The following is a 13,556-nucleotide window of genomic DNA, read 5'->3' as shown; positions in this document are numbered from 1 at the left end:
CAGAGATAACGGATATGAAACACAAGGCAAAATGAAAGCTTAACCCGAGATAACCTTTCTTTCTTAAAAAGTTCCTGCTGTCAGCTTACTCTTGTCATGTGTCTCCTCACAAAAATGGAGGTAAATTCCTCTATTCTACAAAATTAACTACAAAATAAAGGCTAAAGCATACTTGCCTCCGGGATTTTTCCCCGCATCCTCCAGAAAAACATAACCTTCCCTATTGTTCCCAGTTGGATCCTCTGATTTATCATTATCACTGAAAACCTTGTCTTCCATTCCCAGGATGGACTCAGGCCCCTCTGTCATCAACAAACATTTATTAAGTAAAAATGTTAGGGATACAGTATGTATCTAGACAAGAGCCTCTGCGCCTCAAATACCTTGTGGAGAAGGGGATTATAAATTAAATAGGCTATTCTGGCAGGGGATATTAATAATAAGGGAGGGTGGGCCTGTGTGGAGGCAGGCAGTTTATGAGAAATCTCTGTACCTTCCACTCAATTTTGCTATGAACCTAAAACTGCTCTGAAAAATAAAGTCTACTAAAAAAAGGAAAAAAGAGGAATAAGAAGAACATCATTATGACTACAGCCCAGTGAACAAAGAAGAGAATAAAGGAAGATGAGGTTGAAGAGAAAGCTAGGAGCCAGATCATGCACTACAGACATTTTGCACCACATTATGCTTTGTTGGTGGGGGCTGTCCTGTCCACTCTAGGATGTTCAGCAGCATCCCTGGCCTCTACCCACTAGATGCCAGTAACACACTGCCCCCACCACCTCACCTTGAGTCTGACAATCAAAAAGGTCTCCAGACACTGCCAAATGTCCCCTAAGAGCAAAATCTTCCCCAGTTGAGAACCACTGATATAGGGTTTCATAAATGCCATGATGGAGGTTTTGTTTCCATGATAAAATTTTGAGCTTTAGTTTTAGTGTTAAATGTATTAGAAAGTCAGTAAGGAGGTGATATGATCGGATTCACACTTAACATTACTTCTGGCTCCTGCATATGGGGTAGTGAGTAGGACAGAAACAAAAGAAGAGGCAGAGAAGTCTGCTGCCAGTTTTCCAGAGGAGAAAGGCGACTGCCTCGGTTTTCAACAGTGAAAAACCTGAGATGTAGTCAGGTCTAGTACTCTGAGGGTGGAGCTGCCAGGACTTAACATGAGATGAGAAGAGAAAAAATGGAGGATGACTCCATGGGCCTGCACCACCAGGCAGATGGTGGTGCCACTTCTTGAGATAGCAAAGACTTGGGAGAGGTGGTGAGAGGAGTAAATGAAAAAATGAATAATGCATAGTTCTGCTTTGTTCATGTTACATTCAAGGTATCTATTAGACTTCCAAGTGGAAGAATGGAGTTAGAGGAACCTTGAGCTCAAGAAAAGAAAAATCAATTTGAGCCTCATCAGCATATAAGTGGTATTTGAAACCATGAAAATGGATAAAATCACTTGAGGAGAGCCCAGGGACACTCCAAATTTTAGGGAGGCAGTAGAGAGATAGAGATAAGCTGGCAAAAAGACACAAAGAATGAGTAGCAAGGAGGTCAGAGGAAGTTAGTCGACCAATGTGAAATGCTGGTGAGTGACAGGTCAATAATATGTAGACACTGAACCGATCACTGGCTTTGGCAAGACAGGTCACTGCAGCCTTGATTAAAAACAATTTCATATGAACAATTATCTAGCAACAAACTGAACAAACAACTTAGAAGAAATGGAAAAATTCTTAGAAATATACAGTTTACCAAGCTTGAATCAGAAAATCTGAACAGACCAATTACTAGTAAGACTGAATCAAAAATCTCCTGACGAAGAAAGGCCCAGAAGCAAATGGCTTTACTGGTGAATTTTACCAAATATTTAAAGAAGAATTAACACCAATCCTCAAACTCTTCCAAAAAACTGAAGAGAAAGAACACTCCCAAACTCATTTTACAAGGTCAGCATTATCCTGATACCAAAAACAGAAAAGGACACTATTAGAAAACTATAGGCCAATATCCCTCGATGAATATAAATGCAAAAATTCTTAATATAATGCCAACAAACTGAATTCAGCAGCACATTAAAAGGATCATTCACAATGATAAATTGGGATTAATCCCTGGGATGCAAAGATGGTCCAACATACACAAATCAATCCATGAGATACATCACATTAAAAGAATGAAAAAAAAGAATATGATCATCTTAATAGACACAGAAAAAAACATGACAAAATTCAACATCCATTCATGATAAAAACTCTTAAGAAATTAGGCATAGAAGGAGCATATCTCAACATAATAAAGGCTATATATGACAAGCCCACAGTTAACATCATACTCAATAGTGGAAGGATGAAAGCTTTTTCTCTAAGATCAGGAACAAGACAAAGGTGTCCACTCTCACCACTCCTATTCAACACAGTACCAGAAGTCCTAGCTAGAGCAATCAGTCAAGAAAAAGAAAACAAGGTATCAGAATTAGAAAAGAAGAAGTAAAGTTGTCTCTATCAGCAGATGACATGATTTTATATTCAGAAAATCCTAAAGACTTAATCAAAAACAGTTAGATCCAATCAATGAATTCAGTAAAGTTGCAGGATACAAAATCATTATACAAAAAGTGTGTTTCTATACATTAACAACAAAATCTCTGACAGAGAAATAAAGAAATCAATTCCACCTACAATAACATCAAAAACAATAAAATAAGCTTTGCGCAGTGGCAGTATCATACCCAATGAGGTTTATCTGAGGCGCGATTATTGCTAATTGAAAAATAAAATATTTAGGGGCGCCTGGGTGGCTCAGTTGGTTAAGCGACTGCCTTCAGCTCAGGTCATGATCCTGGAGTCCCTGGATCGAGTCCCGCATCGGGCTCCCTGCTCGGCAGGGAGCCTGCTTCTCCCTCTGACCCTCCCCCCTCTCATGTGCTCTTTGTCTCTCTCATTCTGTCTCAAATAAATAAATGAAATCTTAAAAAAAAAAGAAAATATTTACACATAAATTTAAGAAGGTGAAAGATCTCTACACTGAAAACTACATGATTTTGATGAAAGAAATCAAAGACACAAATAAATGGGAAGGTAGCCCATGTCCACGGACTGGAAGAATTAAGACTGTTAAAATATCAATACTACCAAAAGCCATTTTTAGATATGATACAATCCCTATCAAGATTACAAAGGCATGTTTTACAGTAGTACACAAAACACTCCTGAAATCTACACAAAACCACAAAAGATCCCAAATAGCCAAAGAAATCCTACAAAAGAAGAACAAAAAAGGAGGCATCACACTTCCTGATTTCAAGATATACTATAAAGCTACAGTATCATAGTCACCTAAAGCACAAGCAACAAAATCAAAAATAAACAAGTGGGACTACAAAAAAAAAAAAAGCTTCTGCACAGCAAAAGAAACCATCGAAGTGAAGACAATGTACAGAATGGAAAAATGTATTTACAAACCATGTGTCTGATAAGGAGATAATACCCAAAACATATAAAGAACTCCTACAACTCAATAGCAAATAAATAAATAAATGAATGAATGAATAACCAACCAACCAACCCAGTTAAAAAATGGGCAAAGTCCGGGCGCCTGGGTGGCTCAGTTGGTTAAGCGACTGCCTTCAGCTCAGGTCATGATCCCAGGGTCCTGGGATCGAGTCCCGCATGGGGCTCCCTGCTCTGCGGGGAGCCTGCTTCTCCCTCTCCCACTCCCCCTGCTTGTGTTCCCTCTCTCGCTGTGTCTCTCTCTGTCAAATAAATAAATAAAGTCTTTAAAAAAAAAAAATGGGCAAAGCCCCTCAACAGACATTTCTCCAAAGAAGATATACAAAGGCCAACAAGTACATGAACAGATGTTCAAAATCAGTAGTCATTAGGGAAATGCAAATTAAAACCACACACATGAGATCTCACCTCACACCTGTTCGAATGGCCATCATCAAAAAGAAAGACATAACAAATGCTGGCATGGATGTGGAGAAAAGGGAATCCTTGTGCACTCTTGGTGGGACTAATGGTACAGCCATTATGAAAACCAGTATGAGGATCCTCAAAAAAATAAAAATAGCACTACCATACGCTGGATCATATGATCCAGCAATTCCACTTCTGGGAACAGATCCAAAGGTAACAAAAACACTGGCTGGAAAAGATATCTGCACCCCCACATTCATTGCAGCATTATTTACAATAGCTAAGACATGGAAACAACTTAAGTGTCCATCAATAGATGAATGGATAAAAAAGCTGTGGTATATATACAATGCAGTATTATTCAGCCATTAAACAACAACATGGCATGGACCTACCAGTGGCAACAACATGGATGGACCTCGAAGGCATCATGCTAAGTGAAATAAGTCAGACAAGGAAAGACAAATACTCTATGATCTCAATTACATGCAAAAATCATAGAAAAATCAAATTATATTTAAAAACCCCAAACTCACAGGGGCGCCTGGGTGGCTCAGTCGTTAAGCATCTGCCTTCAGCTCAGGTCATGATCTCAGGGTCCTGGGATCGAGCCCCGCATCGGGCTCCCTGCTCAGTGGGAGCCTGCTTCTCCCTCTCCCACTCCCTCTGCTTGTGTTCCCTCTCTTGCTGTGTCTCTCTCTGTCAAATAAATAAATAAAATCTTTAAAAAAAAAAAAAAACCCAAACTCACAGAAAAAGAGAGAAGACTTCTGGTTACCAGCGGTGGGAATGGAGAGAAGGGGAAATTGGAAGGTGGTCAAAAGGTACTAACTTCCAGTTATAAGATAAATAAGTACTAGGGATGTCATGTACAACATGATGAAGATAGCTAACACTACTGTAGGATATATAGGAAAGGTGTTAAGATAGTAATTCCTAAGAATTCTCATTATAAGGAGAACTTTTCTTTTCTTTTTATTGTATCTATAAGAGAAGATGAATGTTAGCTGAACCTCTTATGGCAATCACTTCACAGCATACATAAATCAAAACATCATGCTATATGTTTAAGCTTAAACTTATACAGTGATGTCAATTATTTCTCAATAAAACTGAGGGAAAAACCAATTTCAGTGGAGTGCTGGAACGAGAGCTCAAACGGATCAAGCTAAAGAAGAGAATGAGTGGTGAGGAAGAGGACGTGGCAAATATAAAACAGATGTTACTGCATAGGGATCAAAGAAATTGGTCAACAGCTGAAGGAAATCATTAAGGTAGAGGAAAAGGTGGTTTAAGAGAAATTATTCATTCAGTTAAGATATCAGTGGTTCAAACAAGATAGAATTTTATTCCTCTCTCACTTAACCATCTGAAGATAAATGAGCAGTTCATTGCTAGTAGGTGGCTCTGCTCCACAAGATCATCCAAGGATCCATCTTACTGATCCTTCTCCCACTAAAATGTTGCTCTCACCTGTAAGGTTGAACAACGTGCACCAGGACTACACCATCCTCAGCCAAAAGGGGAGAAAAGGAATAGAAAGCAACTAGCTTCTTTTCTAAAGCCATGACCAAGATCACACACATCACTTCCGGTCACAACCATTTAGCCAAAATTTCATCACATTCCCACACTTGCTCTAAGAGAAGGTCGAGAAAATGTAGTATAGTTGGGCAGCCATGTGCCCAGATAAAACCCCAAGGGTCCTATTACTAAAAGGAAGGTGCAGAGAATGTCACTTGGTGAATGATTAATCATCACTGCTCCAAGTAATATAAAGCATGTCAGCATACATAAAGAGATGATCCAATAAGAAGAGAATAATTTACAGAAGAAAATTTTGCAGAAGTGAAGGCCTTAAGAAAGCAAAAATGAATGAGATCCAAGACACAAATTTACTGCCTCAGAAGCAGGGACACTTGTGTCTTGCCACTTCTCAAATGCTTGACTTTTCATGAGAAAGGTTGTCCCTTGAATGCACTTCCAGGAAATTTAAGTAACCCTTTCCCAGCTTCTAGTAAACCAAGCTATTACACAGAATGAGTGTAAAAACCTGGCCTGGACTGAACAGTTCACAGGGTTGTCTCCTGACAGCTGATTCAGATAGCTGCAGCTCTGTCAAAGAAAATATGACCAAATCTCAGAGCTGAAGGGAGTCTACTAGGCTCATTTTACCAATGCTCAAGGCCACAAAGTATCCTCTCCAACAGTACATCCCAAGTCCTCAAATTGCCACATCAAGGATCATCCCCCTGTCCTTTTGCCTACTCTTTTATAATATTCTTTTTCATAATAGAGTTATCTTCCCAATGAAATGAACACTTCCTGAGAGTAGTGACTGAATGCCACCTTTTTAAATATCTATTCTCCAGTGCATCTAGCATGGTTCAAAATACATAGTATGTACTCAATGGATAGTTTTCAGTTCACTGATAAAAGAGATTTGGTTTCCCTCATCCTACTGGAGCCAGCATTGTTACTGAATCTGGGAAGGCCACTGGATATAAAACAACTAGTAAGGACTGTCAGGTTCTCCACCCTACACACAAGGCAATAAAAACAATGAAGTCAAGATCAAGACTCATCCAAGATTATAAGACTGAACCCCAGATAATAAAGATTTTACTATTTAAAGATAAGAGAAATGGAATACCTACTTTAGAATTCTTACCCAGAGTAGGGTGCTTTTTTTTTTCTAATAGAGATAATGTAAACATACCGTAACATTTCATAATACATAGGTCATGCATGCTTTTCCTCTCAATGCTTTCCATCTCTGCAACCTCCAATAGTATTGTACATTATAATCCATAGTATAAAATAAGGTAGTAAATGGATATATAACCATAAGCCAAATAATAGTATCTCTCTGAAAACCAGAATTCTACTTCCACTCTTAGCATTCTGGTTCATATATTTGTTATGAGAAATTAAACCAAACACCTCATTTCTCATTTCCTTTTAACCTGACCTAGAACAATCTCCTTTCAATCCCAGGGAAGACCCCCTTGTCCAGGTATACTGTGAAACTGTAAACATCTATTTTACCAAATCTCTACATTTTACTTACGTGGGGAATATTCACTCTCAAACTTCATGTCTCTACATAACCTCTGGCTGGTTTTTTTGTTTTAACCTCAAGAGAAAATATTGTCTCGTCATGACACTGGGTCTTCTTTAGGCTTCTATTTTTTTTTAGGTGCTACAATTAGAAGCCTGCACTTCAATTTTCCAGATACTGGGGCTCTATGGTTTTATGGAAGGCACCTTCTGCTTCTATCCCCCTGTTCTACCAAGGACAGTGTGGGAACATTAATGTGCTCCCTTGTCTCCCTTGGATCATCCAACCGCACTTAAGCATCATCCAAGGCAGAAACTACTGGATTTGCAGGAATGCAGGAGCCACAATGACCCCAATTCTGTTTTGTTTACCTCCCTTAGAACAATGACCTTTATTTGCTCACTCTTAATTTGGTATTCATGTTAAATAAACCAGCACTTGAAGTTGAAAAGCACATCCAATTTCTCAGTTGTAAGATAATTTAAACCAAATACTTTAAAAAGCAGCTTAGTATCAAAGCTTCTAGACAGTAAACTAGGTGTACCTTTAGAAAAAAATGTTGTTTTATTATTTCAACTCTGAAGATGTTATAGAGATGCTAATGCAAATCATAAGGGAAACTCAGAGTGTCATACACGTAAAAGGAAAGTTATCTAACACCCTGGCCTCATTAAAACAGGTTTTTCTCACATGTCTTTCTTTGAAAAAAAAAGGGGGGGGGGAGTTAAAAAAAAATACCAGTACCAAATTAGAAGTGGTATTTAAATTGTTTGCAAAAAATCAATCAACATGATACAATACATTAACAAAAGAAAGAACAAGAATCATATGATCCTCTCAATAGATGCAGAAAAAGCTTTTGACAAAGTACAGCATCCTTTCTTGATCAAAACTCTTCAGAGTATAGGCATAGAGGGTACATACCTCAATATCATAAAAGCCATCTATGAAAAACCTACAGTGAATATCATTCTCAATGGGGAAAAACTGAGAGCTTTCCCCCTAAGGTCAGGAACGCGGCAGGGATGTCCACTATCACCACTGCTATTCAACATAGTATTGGAAGTCCTAGCCACAGCAATCAGACAACAAAAAGAAATCAAAGGCATCCAAATTGGCAAAGAAGAAGTCAAACTCTCACTCTTTGCAGGTGATATGATACTTTACGTGAAAACCCCAAAGACTTCACCCCAAAACTGCTAGAACTCATACAGGAATTCAGTCAAGTGGCAGGATATAAAATCAATGCACAGAAGTCAGTGGCATTCCTATACACCAACAACAAGACAGAAGAAAGAGAAATTAAGGAGTCGATCCCATTTACAATTGCACCCAAAACCGTAAGATACCTAGGAATAAATCTAACTAAAGAGGCAAAGGATCTGTACTCAGAAAACTATAAAATACTCATGAAAGAAATGGAGGAAGACACAAAGAAATGGAAAAACGTTCCATGCTCATGGATTGGAAGAACAAATATTGTGAAGATGTCGATGCTACCTAGAGCAATCTATACATTCAATGCAATCCCCATCAAAATACCATCCACTTTTTTCAAAGAAATGGGACAAATAATCCTAAAATTTGTATGGAACCAGAAAAGACCCCGAATAGCCAGAGGAATGTTGAAAAAGAAAAGCAAAGCCGGCGGCATCACAATTCCGGACTTCCAGCTCTATTACAAAGCTGTCATCATCACGACAGCATGGTACTGGCACAAAAACAGGCACATAGATGAATGGAACAGAATAGAGAGCCCAGAAATGGACCCTCAACTCTATGGTCAACTAATCTTGGACAAAGCAGGAAAGAATGTCCAATGAAAAAAAGACAGTCTCTTCAACAAATGGTGTTGGGAAAATTGGACAGCCACATGCAGAAGAATGGAACTGGACCATTTCCTTACACCACACACAAAAATAGACTCCAAATGTTTAAGACCTAAATGTGAGACAGGAGTCCATCAAAATCCTAAAGGAGAACACAGGCAGCAACCTCTTTGACCTCAGCCGAAGCAACTTCTTCCTAGAAACATCGCCAAAGGCAAGGGAAGCAAGGGCAAAAATGAACTATTGGGACTTCGTCAAGATAAAAAGCTTTTGCAAAGCAAAGGAAACAGTCAACAAAACCAAAAGACAACCGACAGAATGGGAGAAGATATTTGCAAATGACATATCAGATAAAGGGCTAGTATCCAAAATCTATAAAGAACTCATCAAACTCAACACCCAAAGAACAAAGAATCCAATCAAGAAATGGGCAGAAGACATGAACAGACATTTTTCCAAAGAAGACATCCAAATGGCCAACAGACACATGAAAAAGTGCTCAATATCGCTCGGCATCAGGGAAATCCAAATCAAAACCTCAATGAGATACCACCTCACACCAGTCAGAATGGCTAAAATTAACAAGTCAGGAAATGACAGATGTTGGCGGGGATGCGGAGAAAGGGGAACCCTCCTACACTGTTGGTGGGAATGCATGCTGGTGCAGCCACTCTGGAAAACAGTATGGAGGTTCCTCAAAAAGTTGAAAATAGAGCTACCATATGATCCAGCAATTGCACTACTGGGTATTTACCCCAAAGATACAAAAGTAGGGATCCGAAAGGGTATGTGCACCCCAATGTTTATAGCAGCAATGTCCACAATAGCCAAACTCTGGAAAGAGCCAAGATGTCCATCGACAGATGAATGGATAAAGAAGATGTGGTATATATATACAATGGAATATTATGCAGCCATCAAAAGGAATGAGATCTTGCCATGTGCAATGACGTGGATGGAACTGGAGGGTATTACGTTGAGCGAAATAAGTCAAACAGAGAAAGACATGTATCATATGACCTCACTGATATGAGGAATTCTTAATCACAGGAAACAAACTGAGGGTTGCTGGAGTGGGGGGTGGGGTGGGAGGGATGGGGTGACTGGGTGATAGACACTGGGGAAGGTATGTGCTTCTGGTAAGTGCTGTGAATTGTGCAAGACTGTTGAATCTCAGATCTGTACCTCTGAAACAAATAATGCAATATATGTTAAGAAAAAAAAAAAAGAAGAAGGTAGCAGGAGGGGAAGAATGAAGGGGGGATATCGGAGGGGTAGACGAACCATGAGAGACGATGGACTCTGAAAAACAAACAGGGTTCTAGAGGGGAAGGGGGTGGGAGAATGGGTTAGCCTGGTGATGGGTATTGAGGAGGGCACATTCTGCATGGAGCACTGGGTGTTATGCACAAACAATGAATCATGGAACACTACATCTAAAACTAATGATGTAATGTATGGGGATTAACATAAGAATAAAAAAATTTTTTTTAAAATAAAAAAATAAAAATAAATTGTTTGCAACTCAGAACAGTACCAGGGAATGGTTAAGAACCAGGATCTCCAAAAAATAGAGCAGAAATTTCTTTCCAACCATTTTAACCATCTAAATAAGCAAGTGATTAATAAAAATACAGTATAATTTCTGGGAAATTTCTCACGTTATTCCAATTATCCGTTGTTAACTAATGGTTTCAGTAAAGGAGAAAATTCAGTAACAAGTAGCATACCACTCAGAAAACAACTCTTTAATACAGGGGCAAAGGTGACCTACAATATTTTAGGCATATTTAATCATCATCATTATAATCATCATCTATGACTCACTGACTGCTTACTACATGCTTATATTGTGTTAAGCATTGACAAGTATCATTTCATTTAATCATCACTACAACTTCTAAGACAGATTCTATTGTTATTCTCAATCAAGGAGGTACCTGAGACACCAAGATGTTAATTAGTTTGTCCAGGATCAATGTTTGTAAATACCACAGATGGCATACGAATGTAAGTCTATGTGGCTCCAAAGCAGAAATGAGCATCTTTCCAGGGGTCTTAACCCCTGTAACGCTCTGATTGGAAATAAGGCTTGTGCCAAGTAAAGCAAATGATTTTAAGTCCTAAATCAGGGGTTGCCAAACTTTTTTCTATAAAGGGCCAGATCATAAATATTTTAGGCTTTGATGCCATAAGGTCTCTGCGGCAACAACTCTGCTGTTGTACTGCCAACATAGCCACAGACAATCCACAAACAAATGAGCATGACTGTGTTCCAGTAAAACTTTATTTATGGACACTGATAACTGAATTTCATATAACTTGTACGTGCTATGAAATAATCTTCTTTGATTTTTTTTCATTTAAAATTTTTAAATCATAGGTGCTCAATAAATATTTGTTGTTTGTTAAAAAAATAAAATAAAATTTTTAAATCATTCTTAGTTTGAGGACGCCTGGGTGGCTCAGTCTGTTAAGGGTCTGCCTTCAGCTCAGGTCATGATCCCAGGGTCCTGGGATCGAGGCCCACATCGGGCTCCCTGCTCAGCAGGAAGTCTGCTTCTCGCTCTACCCTTCCCCCCTGCTCATGATCTCTTTCTCGCTCACTCTCTCTCTCTCTCAAATAAATAAATAAAATCTTTAAAAAAAAAATCATTCTTAGTTCACAGGCCATACAAAAAACAAGCTGAGGGCCACATTTACCTACAGAGTGAATTCTGCCAACTTCTATGCTAAATAATGCAGACAAATATAAAATATTTTTTAACTAAACACTTCTTTTCACAAATCCTAACTTGTAACTTCCTTTGACATTTTGGGCTTTTTTTTAAGATTTATTTATTTATTTTAGAGAGACAAAGAGTGCTAGCAGGAGGAGGGGGAGGGAGAGAGGGAGAGGGAAAGGGAGAGAGGGAGAAAGAGAAAAAGAATCCTCAAGCAGACTCCCCGCAGAGCCTAACAGAGGGCTGGATCCCAGAACCCTGAGATCATGACCTGAGCCGAAATTAAGATCCAGGCGCCTAACCGACTGAGCCACCCAGGAGCCCCTCCTTTGATATTTTGAAATGATACTTTAAAGAAGCTCAAAGTCTCAATAAGCTTGACATCTGTCCCAGAATAATCAAAAATTCCAAAGAATCCAAAACTATAGGGGCGCCTCGGTGGCTCAGTCGGTTGGGTGTCTGCCTTCAGCTCAGGTCATGATCCCAGGGTCCTGGGATCAAGCCCAACAGAGACAGGCTCTCTGCTGGGGCGGAGAGCCTGCTTCTCCCTCTCCCTCTATCTGCCACTCCCCCTGCTTGTGCGCGTGCTCTCTCTCTCTCTCTCTCTCTCGTTCCATCAAATAAATAAATAAAATCTTAAAAAAAAGAAAGTATCCAAAACTATAGGTACTACATATGGATTTCCTGAGAAAGAATCACAAAATTTTCGAAGTAGGAAAAAAACTGGAAGTGTAAGAGATCTAACACATTCTCATCCTTATGTGCATTTTAAAAAATTGATGTTAAAATATTTTAAACAATTTAATACTAAATGCATATATAATATCGGTAATAACTTACACACATAAAAAATTTTACAAAGCATTTTCATATTCTTTCTCTCATCTCATCCTTCACAACTCGGTTAAGAAAGACAATGCAAGCCTTCTCATCTCTGTTTTGTACATAAGGAAAACAAGCTCAGAAATGTAAATAAGTTGCCCAAAGAGGGAACCATGCCACACAGCTACTAAATGGCAGAACTGCAACCATGACCTGGTTTCAAGTCCTCGTCTCTTAACTATTTCCATGGACATCAGATTTCATGTTAACAGGTTAAATCCTAAAAACTCTCAAGAACATTAGCCATTATCTATAAATACAACATAACACAATCTCTAAAATATAATGCTTAGTTCATTTTGTTCTATTTTTCCTCTGCTACCAGTCTTCTGAAGAAAACAGGTGTTACTCCTTGACATTTGTTAAATGCATTTACAGTCAACAGTGAATCTATATATACTGTGCAGACAATACACCCTGGCCCAGCTTGGAAAGGGTAAACACTACTGAATAAGACATCTAAAGAGAATATAAGAGAAAGAGAATGGGAGGTGGAGACGAATGTATTGCCATTAAAGTCTCACCCAGCTGATGACTGGAAAATGATGTCAGAGTTGGGAAAAGAAAATAAAAGAAACAGAAATACTGGAATTTAAACCAACATCAAAGACTCTGATGACAGTTGAACCTGCCTGGTTGCTTCCTAGTCACTCCCCAGAAAACAAAACAGTTATATAACCAGGGAAGGTTCTTCCAACTAACATTTCCTCTCTGGCCCACTTACACTTTATCGCCCACCTCAACGTGCACGACCATGCAGTAAACTGGGCCTCCACACCAGCTATGGCTGGACAAGTCTCTGTCCAAAGTGCTGCTTTATTCCATGGACAGCTATAGGGACGATGGTATGAAGATGACTGGTTTGAGCACAGTTCCAAACTCACACCATTCTAGAGACTTGTTCTATAAAGCATCACCACATATCCAATTTTAGGAATGAAGTAGGCTCCAGATTTCCTGAAAATGGAAATCAGAACACCATAATCCCTCATCTTCACGAATAGCCCTATTAAAAAGGATTTATACCAATGAGTACTTAAAAAACTTTGAGGTCATGTGGAAGCAGCAATTAAGCTTCTATTTCCTTCACTCTTAAGTCCAAGGAGCAAATATCAAGATTCCGAGCTGGACTTCAATTACC

General features: G+C 38.9%; 1 pseudogene; it reads left to right on the top strand.

Moving 5' to 3' along the window:
* Nucleotides 1-2,705: 2,705 nt before the first annotated feature.
* On the top strand, nucleotides 2,706-2,786 carry LOC123326373 (annotated as a pseudogene).
* Nucleotides 2,787-13,556: the final 10,770 nt, after the last annotated feature.

This window comes from Neomonachus schauinslandi, chromosome 11 (genome assembly GCF_002201575.2).
Source record: "Neomonachus schauinslandi chromosome 11, ASM220157v2, whole genome shotgun sequence".
NCBI classification, from domain to species: domain Eukaryota; kingdom Metazoa; phylum Chordata; class Mammalia; order Carnivora; family Phocidae; genus Neomonachus; species Neomonachus schauinslandi.
The sequence above is the reverse complement of the archived record's forward strand: the minus strand, read 5'-3'. Positions and strand labels throughout refer to the sequence as shown.